At 43.7% G+C, this 9,757-nt stretch overlaps 1 protein-coding gene across 5 annotated transcripts in view; it reads left to right on the top strand.

Annotated features, from left to right (window-relative positions):
* The first annotated feature begins 25 nt into the window (after window positions 1–25).
* Window positions 26–9,757, top strand: part of LOC148148840 (sodium- and chloride-dependent neutral and basic amino acid transporter B(0+)-like) — a 134,923-nt gene continuing 125,191 nt past the window's right edge. For all 5 annotated transcript variants that reach the window (XM_087991794.1, XM_087991792.1, XM_087991795.1 and 2 more), the window contains exon 1: window positions 26–400. The gene's annotated coding sequence lies outside the window, so the exon portion shown is untranslated. The remainder of the gene's footprint in view (window positions 401–9,757) is intronic.

Below are 9,757 nucleotides of genomic sequence, written 5' to 3'. Positions count from 1 at the left end.
GAAGGGCCTGTGCCCGAAACGTCGAATCTCCTGTTCCCTGGATGCTGCCTGACCTGCTGTGCTGTTCCAGCAATAAAGTTTCAACTCACTGTGTTCTGGACCTTGCAGTCACCCAGAATGCTAGTACCCACAGCCCGTTATCACGTGCATAAATCAGGCCCATCACCTCTTCAGCTCACCTCTTCATAAAGTCTGCTGCACCTAATTCACTCTGTGCAACACAATTTGGACCTTCCTTCAAAATGCCATTGATCATCCAACAACAGCATCAAGCAGCATTGGGATTCAGAACCAGTTCCAAACCTGAAATGAAAATTCTCTCTGAAGAGTCTGGAAAGGGCCCTACATGGATCAAGTGAATGCGCAAGCTGGTGGAGGACATTTGGGCAAATTGACCTTGGTAGGAAAAACTGAATCACTCCATTTTTTTTAATATACAAGTGTTGATGTTGAGAGAAATTGGTTGTCCTCAAACATGAAATAAAGGAAGACATTTTGTAAGCACAACAAATGGGAAGGCAAATCACCTTATTGGGATTGTATTATAGACCCCCTAGTGGTCAGAGGGAAATTGAGAAACAAATTTGTAAGGAGATCTCAGTTATCTGTAAGAATAATAGGGTGGTTTGGTAGGGCATTTTAACTTTCCAAACATAATCTGGGACTGCCATAATTTTAAGGGTTTAGATGGAGAGGGATTTGTTAAGTGTGTACAAGAAAATTTTCTGATTCAGCATGTGGATGTACTGACTAGAGAAGGTGCAAAGCTTGACCTATTCTTAGGAAATAAGGCAGGGCAGGTGATGGAGGTGTCAGAGGGGGAGCAGTTTGGGGCCAGTGACCATAATCCTATTAGTTTTAAAATAGTAGTGGGAAAGGATAGACCAGATCTAAAAGTTGAAGTTCTAAATTGGAGAAAGGCCAATTTATATAGTATTAGGCAAGAACTTTCAAAAGCTGATTGGGTGCAGATTTCGTAGGAAAAGGGATGACTGGAAAATGGGGTGCCTTCAGAAATGAGATAACAGGAGTCCAGAGAAAGTATATTCCTGCCAGGGTGAAAGGAAAGGCTGGTAGGTGCAAAGGATGTTGGATGACTAAAGAAGTTAAGGGTTTGGTTAAGAAAAAGAAGGAAGCATTTGTCAGGTATAGACAGGATAGATCAAATGAATCCTTGGAAGAGTATAAAGGCAGTAGGAATATACCTAAGAGGGAAATCAGGAGGGCAAAAAGGGGACATGAGATAGTTTTGGCAAATAGAGTTAAGGAGAGTCCAAAGGGTTTTTACAAATATATTAAGGACAAAAGGGTAACTAGGGAGAGAATGGGGCTCCTCAAAGACAGCAAGGGGGCCTTTGTGTGGAGCTGCAGGAGATGGTGGAGATACTAAATGATTATTTTGCATCAGTGTTTACTGTGGAAAAGGGCATGGAAGATATTGAATGTGGGGAATAGATGGTGACACCTTGAAAAATATCCGTATTATAGAGGAGGCTGTCTTGAAACACATAAAAGTGGATAAATCCCCAGGACCTGATCTGGTGTACCCTAGAACTCTGTGGGAAGCTAAGGGAGTGATTTCTGGGCCTCTTGCTGAGGTATCTATCATCGATAGTCACAGGTGAGGTGCCGGAAGACTGGAGGTTAGCTCATGTGGTACCATTATTTAATAAGGGTGGTAAGGACAAACTAAGGAACTATAGACCAGTGAGCCTGACATTGGTATTGGGCACATTGTTGGAGGGAATCCTTACGTACAGGATGTACATGTATTTGAAAAGGCAAGGACTGATTAGGGATAGTCAACATGGCATTATGCATGGGAAATCATGTCTCATAAACTTGATTTGAGTTTTTTGAAGAAGTAACAAAGAGGATTGATGAGGGCAGAGCAGTAGACATGATCTATATGGACTTCAGTAAGGTGTTGACAAGGTTCCCAATGGGAGACTGGTTAGCAAGGTTGGATGTCATGGAATACATGGAGAACTCGCCATTTGGATACAGAATTGGCTCACAAGTAGAAGACAGAGGGTGGTGGTGGAGGGTTGTTTGTCACACTGGAGGCCTGTGACCAGTGGAGTGCCACAAGGATCAGTGCTGGATCCTCTACTCTTCATCATTTATATAAATGATTTGGATGCGAGCATAAGAGGTACAGTTAGTAAGTTAGTCAGATTACACCAAAATTGGAGGTGTAGTGGACAGCAAAGAAGGTTACCTCAGATTACAACAGGATCTTGACCAGATGGGCCAATGGGCTGAGAAGTGGCAGATGGAGTTTAATTCAGATAAATGCGAGGTGCTGCATTTTGGGAAAGCAAATCTTAGCAAGACTTATACACTTAATGGTAAGGTCCTAGAGAGTGTTGCTGAACAAAGAGACCTTGGAGTGCAGATTCATAGCTCATTGAAAGTGGAGTCACAGGTAGATAGGATTATGAAAAAGGCATTTGGCATGCTTTCCTTTATTGGTCAGAGTATTGAGTACAGGAGTTGGGAGGTCATATTGCAGCTGTACAGGACATTGCTTAGGCCACTTTTGGAATATTACTTGCAATCCTGGTCTCCTTCCTATTGGAAGGATGTTGTGAAACTTGAAAGGGTTCCGAAAAGATTTACAAGGATGTCGCCAGGGTTGGAGGATTTGAGCTATAGGGAGAGGTTGAATAGTCCAGGGCTGTTTTCCCTAGAGGTTTATTAAATCATGAGGGGCATGGATAGGATAAACAGAAAAAGTCTTTTCCCTGGGGTGGGGGAATCCAGAACTAGAGGGCATAGGTTTAGGGTGAGAGGGGAAAGACATAAAAGAGACCTAAGAGGCAACGGTTTCCTGCAGACGGTGGTATGTGTATGAAATGAGCTGCCAGAGGAAGTGGTGGAGGTTGGTACAATTGCAACATTTAAAAGTCATCTGGATGGGTATATGAATAGGAAGGGTTTGGAGGGATATGGGCCGGGTGCTGGCAAGCGGCAATAGATCGGGTTGGGATATCTGGTCAGCATGGACAGGTTAGAACGTAGGGTCTGTTTCCGTGCTGACGTCTCTAACACTCTATTACTCTATAAATGGTGTGGAGTTCTTTATTGCAAAGGCCTCGGAGTGCAGGAGTAAAGAAGTTGGTTGTAATTGTACAAGGCTTTGGGGACTACTGTATCTAGAGTACATAGTCATGATCTTCTTATCTAAGAAAGAATATAATTGCCTTTGAGTCCAACAGAAGCGTACTAGATTGATTTTGAGAATGAAAATGTCTATAAGGACAGATCAAGTCAAATATGTCAAATAGGATGTAGAGTTTAAAAGAGTGAGCAGAAAGCACATTAAAACATATTTGATTGTGACATAGTTTGGCAGGAGAGGTTATGTCCCCAGAATAAAGTGTCTCATCAGAGCATACATGCTTAGGATAAGATAACAGCCATTTCAGTCTAGGATGAAAATTTCTTCATAACGAAGGATTAGAGTCGTCACCATGCTCCACTCCCTAGAGAACTATGGATCTTCTGTCAATTAATGTATTCAAGGTTCAGGACAGCACGGTGGCTCAGTGGTTAGCATTGCAGGGACCAGGGACCCGGGTTCAATTCCAGTCTCTGACGACTGTCTGTGTGGAATTTGCACGTTCTCCCTGTGTCCGCATGGGTTTCCTCTGGATGCTCCGGACGGCAGAATACTGTGTTAATGGAAAGATTCTTGGTAGTGTGGATGTGCAGAGGGATCTTGGTGTCCGTGTACATAGATACATTGCCACCCAGGTTGATCGGGCTGTTAAGAAGTTATATGGTGTGTTAGGTTTTATTGGGAGAGGGATTGATTTCCAGAGCCATGATGCCATGCTGCAACCATACAAAATGCTAGTGTGGCCGCACTTAGAATACTGTGTGCAGCTCTGGTCACCCCATTACAGGAAGGATGGGGAAGCATTGGAAAAGGTGCAGAGGAGATTTGCCAGGATGTTGCCTGGTCTGGAGGGAAGGTCTTATGAGGAAAGGCTGAGGGACTTGGTTTGTTCTCATTGGAGAGAATAAGGCTAAGAGGGAATTTAATAGAGACATACAAGATGATCAGAGGATTAGATAGGATAGACAGTGAGAGTCTTTTTCCTAGGATGGTGATGTCAGCTTGTATGAAGGGGCATAGCTGCAAATTGAGGGGTGACAGATTTAAGACAGATGTCAGAGGCAGGCTCTTTACTCAGAGAGTGGTAAGGGCATGGAATGCCCTGCCTGCTGATGTAGTAAACTCAGCCATGTTAGAAGTACTTAAACAATCCTTGGATAAACATATGGATGATGATGGGATAGTGTAGGGGGATGGACTTAGATTAGTTCACAGGTAAGCGCAACATTGAGGGCCAAAGGGCCTGTTCTGTGCTGTATTATTCTATATTCTATGTTCTATATCTTATGGTCAATCTAGTGTTCAACATTTGTCTTTTCAAAATTTGACTATTGCTGTTATTTTCCATTGTACCAGCTCCTATTGACCTTCACTGACTCCCTCTCCCCAAATGCCTCCCATGTAAAGTTTTCATTAATTTGTTTAAATGCTTTGCTCATCATTAAATTTGTAACATGCAGAAACTCCTGCCATTGCTGCTCCATTGTCTTCTCTGCTAAGCCCCCCTTTCCAATCAACTCTGGCCAGCTCCTCCCTCATGCTTTTGTACTCAGTTGTAATACCATTACATCGGATTCCAGCTTCTCCCTCTCAAGCTGCAGGGTGAATTCTATCATATTATGGTCACTACCCCCTTAGGCTTCCTTCACATTAGGCTCCTTAATCAAGTCTGCCTCAGTACACAGCACCAAATCCAGAATTGCGTGTTCCTGAGTGGACTCTACCACAAACTGCTCCAAGAAAACTATCTTGTAGACATTCTATAAATTCCTTTTCTTGTGAACTGCTAACAACTCGTTTTCCCAGTTCACTTGCATATTGAAGTCCCCTGTGATGATCGTAATATGTCATTCCTACTTGCCTTTTCTATCTCCTGACTTATTTTCTTCCCCACATCCTGACTACTGCTAGGACACAACTTCCATCAGGGTCTTTTCTCCTTTGTGATTCCTGTACTCATACAGATTCTGTGCTTTTCAACTCCATATTAGTTCTTGCTATTGATTTAATATCATTTATTTACAATAAGGCCACCCCACCTTCTCTCCCCATCTGGCTGTCCTTTCAATAGGCCGTGTATCTTTGGATATTCAGTTCCCAGCCCTGATCTCCTTGAAGCCATGTCTCTGTGATACCCACAACATTGTACTTGCCAGTTTTAATCTGTGCTACAAGTTTATTTACTTTGTTTCATAAACTGTATGTGCAGTTGAGTACAACACCATCAGTCTTACATTGACTGCCCCTTCTCCTAGTTGTCCTCATATCTGCTGTGCCTGAAGTTAGACTCCTGGCCTTTTCCATACTCTCTGTCCTATTACTTGTTCTAAAAACTTCAGTAATGTCTGCTGAGTCCTTCCTCCGCGACCCCCTTTTCCTTCCATACTTTGTGATGTTGATAACATGAAATTACAAGGTCAACTTTCAAATTGAAAAGGCTGCAAGCAATCTGATTCAGCATGAGCAAGTGACCGGTGGGAGAGATGGACGAGTAACAAGGGCAATGGGCTTTAGAATGTGACTTCTGTCTCCCTAAAATTTAAACGGAAAAAAATTGGAATAATAAGCTGGCTGTTCATGGGGCTTTCAAGGGTACAAGGTGAGGAGGTGGAACTGGATGATGTCATGTATATGAAGCTGATCCACTTCTTTGACGATGTTGCTGGGGGAGTGGGGCCATTAACAGATACTTGACACACTTAAGAGATAATAGTGTGAGATTGAGAAGTAAACCCATTTCTGGATGTTCTTTGGCTACAGATGGATAGATACGTTTGGGAGAAGATTTGTAGCTCGGGTGCTCGTCATTGTGGTTCTGTTCGCCGTGCTGGAAATTTTTGTTGCAAACGTTTCGTCTCCTGTCTAGGTGACATCCTCAGTGCTTGGGACACTCCTGTGAAGCGCTTCTGTGGTGTTTCCTCCGGCATTTATGATGGCCTGTCCCTGCAGCTTCCGGTTGTCAGTTTCAGCTGTCCGCTGTAGTGGCCCGTATATTGGGTCCAGGTCGATGTGTTTGTTGATGGAGTTTGTGGATGAGTACCATGCTTCTAGGAATTCCCTGGCTGTTCTTTGTTTGGCTTGCCCTATAATGGTAGTGTTGTCCCAGTCGAATTCATGTTGCTTGTCGTCTGCGCGCCAAAAGTCGTTAATTTCAAAAACCACTAATCAGGAATGGACCCAGACCATAGAACGGGCTGTCACCATAGGACAGAACAGGACCACACACCGCAAAAAAACGGCACTAAAAGAAAAAAAATTTTGCAGGTGCTTTCCTTATTCCCTACATTCTGATGCTGGCAGTCGTTGGGATGCCAATGCTTTTCTTGGAAACTCCCTTTGGGCAGTTTGCCAACCTCGGACCGGTTGCAGTGTGGAAAGCCATGCCCATGTTACAGGGTTAGTGTTCAGTGAGAAACCTTGATTTGGCAACAGTTTAAATGAGCAATTGTGTTTTATACCCATGAATATATTCGCTGTATTTCCTTCACCAGCTGTTGGTGTCAGGTCGCCTTGCTGAGATGTTGTTCACAATCAAAACAGAGTGAAATATTGCTTTTCAGTGTTTCTAATTCGCTTTCTGAAACGGTGGTAGAGGCAGGAACGGCTACAGCGTTTAAGAACTATCTAGATGATCACTTGAAACACCAAAGGATACAAGGCTAAGTATTGGGAAATGGGATTAGAGTAGATCAGTTCTTGATAACTGTTGAGAGTGTGGTGCTGGAAAAGCACAGCAGGTTAGGCAGCATCCAAGGAGCAGGAAGATTGACCTTTAGGGCAAAAGCCCTTCGTCAGGAATGAGGTTGGGAGCCTTGGGGATGGAGAGATAAATGGGAGGGGGCTGGGGGAAAGGTAGCTGAGAGTGTTGTGGAGAAAATATAGAGAACCACCAGGAGACGCAGAGAGTTCCTCAAGAAGTAGGTCCTTTATTTGCAAACAAAAAACTGTGACACTGAGAAAGCTGATTCTCGAATGCCCATGAACCTCAGGGTCCATGGATGTTTTTTTTTAATCATGTTTCTGTTAGCTTATCAGCATGTCCAACTATATTAATCAAAGTATCTCACTCTTGCTACACAATAAGCCAGTGATGTTAGTTCCCATTATCTCTTTAGTTGTACATTCTGCTTAATGTTATTCTAATGTCACGGTTAGATATTTATTGCTAACTCTGCTATAATGGTCTTTCATTCCAGACTCTACTAGATATTTTCCTAATGTCATGATTAGATCTTTATTATCACTTTTGCTACAGTGATCTTTCATTGCAGACTAACCTATCATGATAGATATTTAGCTATTCCATCTAGTACAATAGTCTGCTGTCTACTAGCTGACTCTACTAACTATTAATTAGATATTTTAATGTCATGTCCTAAATATTTACACTCCCAATCCTGTCATAATAACACTTAACAGAGAAACTTGCGTTATTACTTGTGTTATTTCATCTCGCTATAGTGACCTTTCAGCCTTAACCTTACTCTGCTAATTGGTGTAGGAATGTTCCACTATGGTTATCCCATCCTGCCTTCCTGCATTCCACAGAACACAGGTTGCTCGTGGTCTTCATGCTTTAACCCTTCCCATGCTTTCAAGTTCTTTATTTTCCATATTTGTCCTCTTTCTCCCCCCCGCCCCGTGCTGATATATCAGCGTGTGCTGATATAACTATCTCGTGTAGGAACATCACACGGGCACAGCTGCCACTCCAGTCAGCGGGCCGCGTCGGGCGCAATCCTCCTTTCCTACCACACAGCCACCACGTATCTGCCAGTGGAATGCGTTGAGAATTTAAAGCAGCTCCAAATGTGGTGTCCACCTTGAGTTTAATCGTATTCCCTCAAAGACCCTTAAAATAGCCAAGTGGTGTGGAGCCATTTTGCTTAAAGCATTCAAAACTCAACCCTTCCCATATCCTGAAAACAGCCATGGGGAATGTGTAATTAGTCTTACTGGTGGACCACGGGGTACTATAGCCACACCACCGTTGGAGTTGCTGCCTGCCCACATCATCCTGCTGATAGAACGTAGAGGCCTGAAGTAGGAGGCACCAAAATGGGCAATGAAATTGCCTGTAAATTGATGAATCATCCAGATTAAGAAGTCGGCTAGAGTGCTGCAAACGCCATTGAGTACAGGTGGCCGAGTTATAAGGCATAGGGACAACATAGTATGACGGGGTTGCCTTTGTACACAAGAAACATTATTTTCTAGCCAACATTATCTAGCCATCATTACAGCTGTATAGTTTTCCCATTGATACTAGTGATCGTCACGGCTGCGTACCCATGTTAGGGCAGCAAGGTCTGCACTTCTAATACGTCTTTGCCTCCTAGCCTGAGCGACCCTGGCATTACCAGTCCAGGTCTGCCAAATTAATGGTCTCCAAGTTTGAGTATGCAGACCTTGCATCAGCGAGGGGGGTATCATGGGCATCCCCCATGTCTTCCCCATCCCCACTGCCAGGAGAACTATGCTCCACATCTTCATCACAATCACTTCTAGAATGATTAGTATCCCCAAGAACTTCACCTGCACCTTGTTTGGAATCCTGCTGAGGGGTACTAGCCTCCTGTGTGCCCTGCCCGTGTCCAAGTTCCTCAGCCTCAGCTCCATTTACCTCAGTGTTAGAGTTAGTTTGTGCTGGAGGGAGAGCTTTAATACAATGATGAAGGTGGTACCTTATGAGTCGTCCTTCCACTTGATTGGCGGTAGATGATGACTTAGTCACTACGAAAGGTCCCTCTCTCCTCAGCTCATTCCAGCGTCTTCGAAAAACCCGCACGTACACCCAAACCCGGGGTTTAATAGGTCCTTCCTCATTAACAGGTGGTGGTTCCCTTTGTGTTTCCTCATGTATCATAGTTAGCTGCTGCATATATTGCTTAAGTTCTAAGCTTAACCGCTCCAAGCTAGGCTCTTCATATGGGCCTCTCCACCTGAGTACTGGCATAGGTCTACCTGTGAGCATCTCATGTGGTGTTAGGTTGGTCATGCGATTAGTCTGCATGCGATAACTCATTAGCGCCAGCGCATCAACCCAATTAAGGCTGGCGCTTGCGCAGATCTTGTTTAATTTGGCTTTCAATATCCCATTAATCCTTTCCACCATACCCTGTGACTGGGGATGATACACACACCCAAACCTCTGTTTGATTCTCAAAGACTGCAGCACCAACTTAACTACTTTCTGAATGAAGGTAGACCCATTGTCTAAACTAATTTCCAACAGTATACCAAACCTTGGGATAACTTCATTTGTCAGAAATTTCACTACTGTCCCAGCTCCTGGTTTCAACCATATTTCCATTGGGTTAACTGATTTCACTCTCCCACATCTGTATCATGCTGTGACCACAAAGTGGCTATTAATGCATCCAATTGCTCATTACCATATTGATCACCTTCCTCCACTGTCACTGGCATGCTCCGCTGGAGTGTTACCTTGACTTCCTTCGGGTACCCTGTCAAGTTGCAGCATGCTAGGATTTTAATATAGCTGCCATCTCTGGATTCCCAAACCCCTGTCATGATGATATGCCATTCCCTGACTGTTTCTATATGCCTGGCCATAGATCCTAAGTCTTTAGATTGATATCCCTTATTTACCAGTAAGGTTACATGTGGTGT

Source organism: Chiloscyllium plagiosum, unplaced genomic scaffold (genome assembly GCF_037043375.1).
Source record: "Chiloscyllium plagiosum isolate Xiang-an unplaced genomic scaffold, Cpla_swu_hap1 HiC_scaffold_11, whole genome shotgun sequence".
NCBI lineage: Eukaryota > Metazoa > Chordata > Chondrichthyes > Orectolobiformes > Hemiscylliidae > Chiloscyllium > Chiloscyllium plagiosum.
Note: the sequence above shows the minus strand (reverse complement) of the source record. Positions and strands in the feature narration are given on the sequence as shown.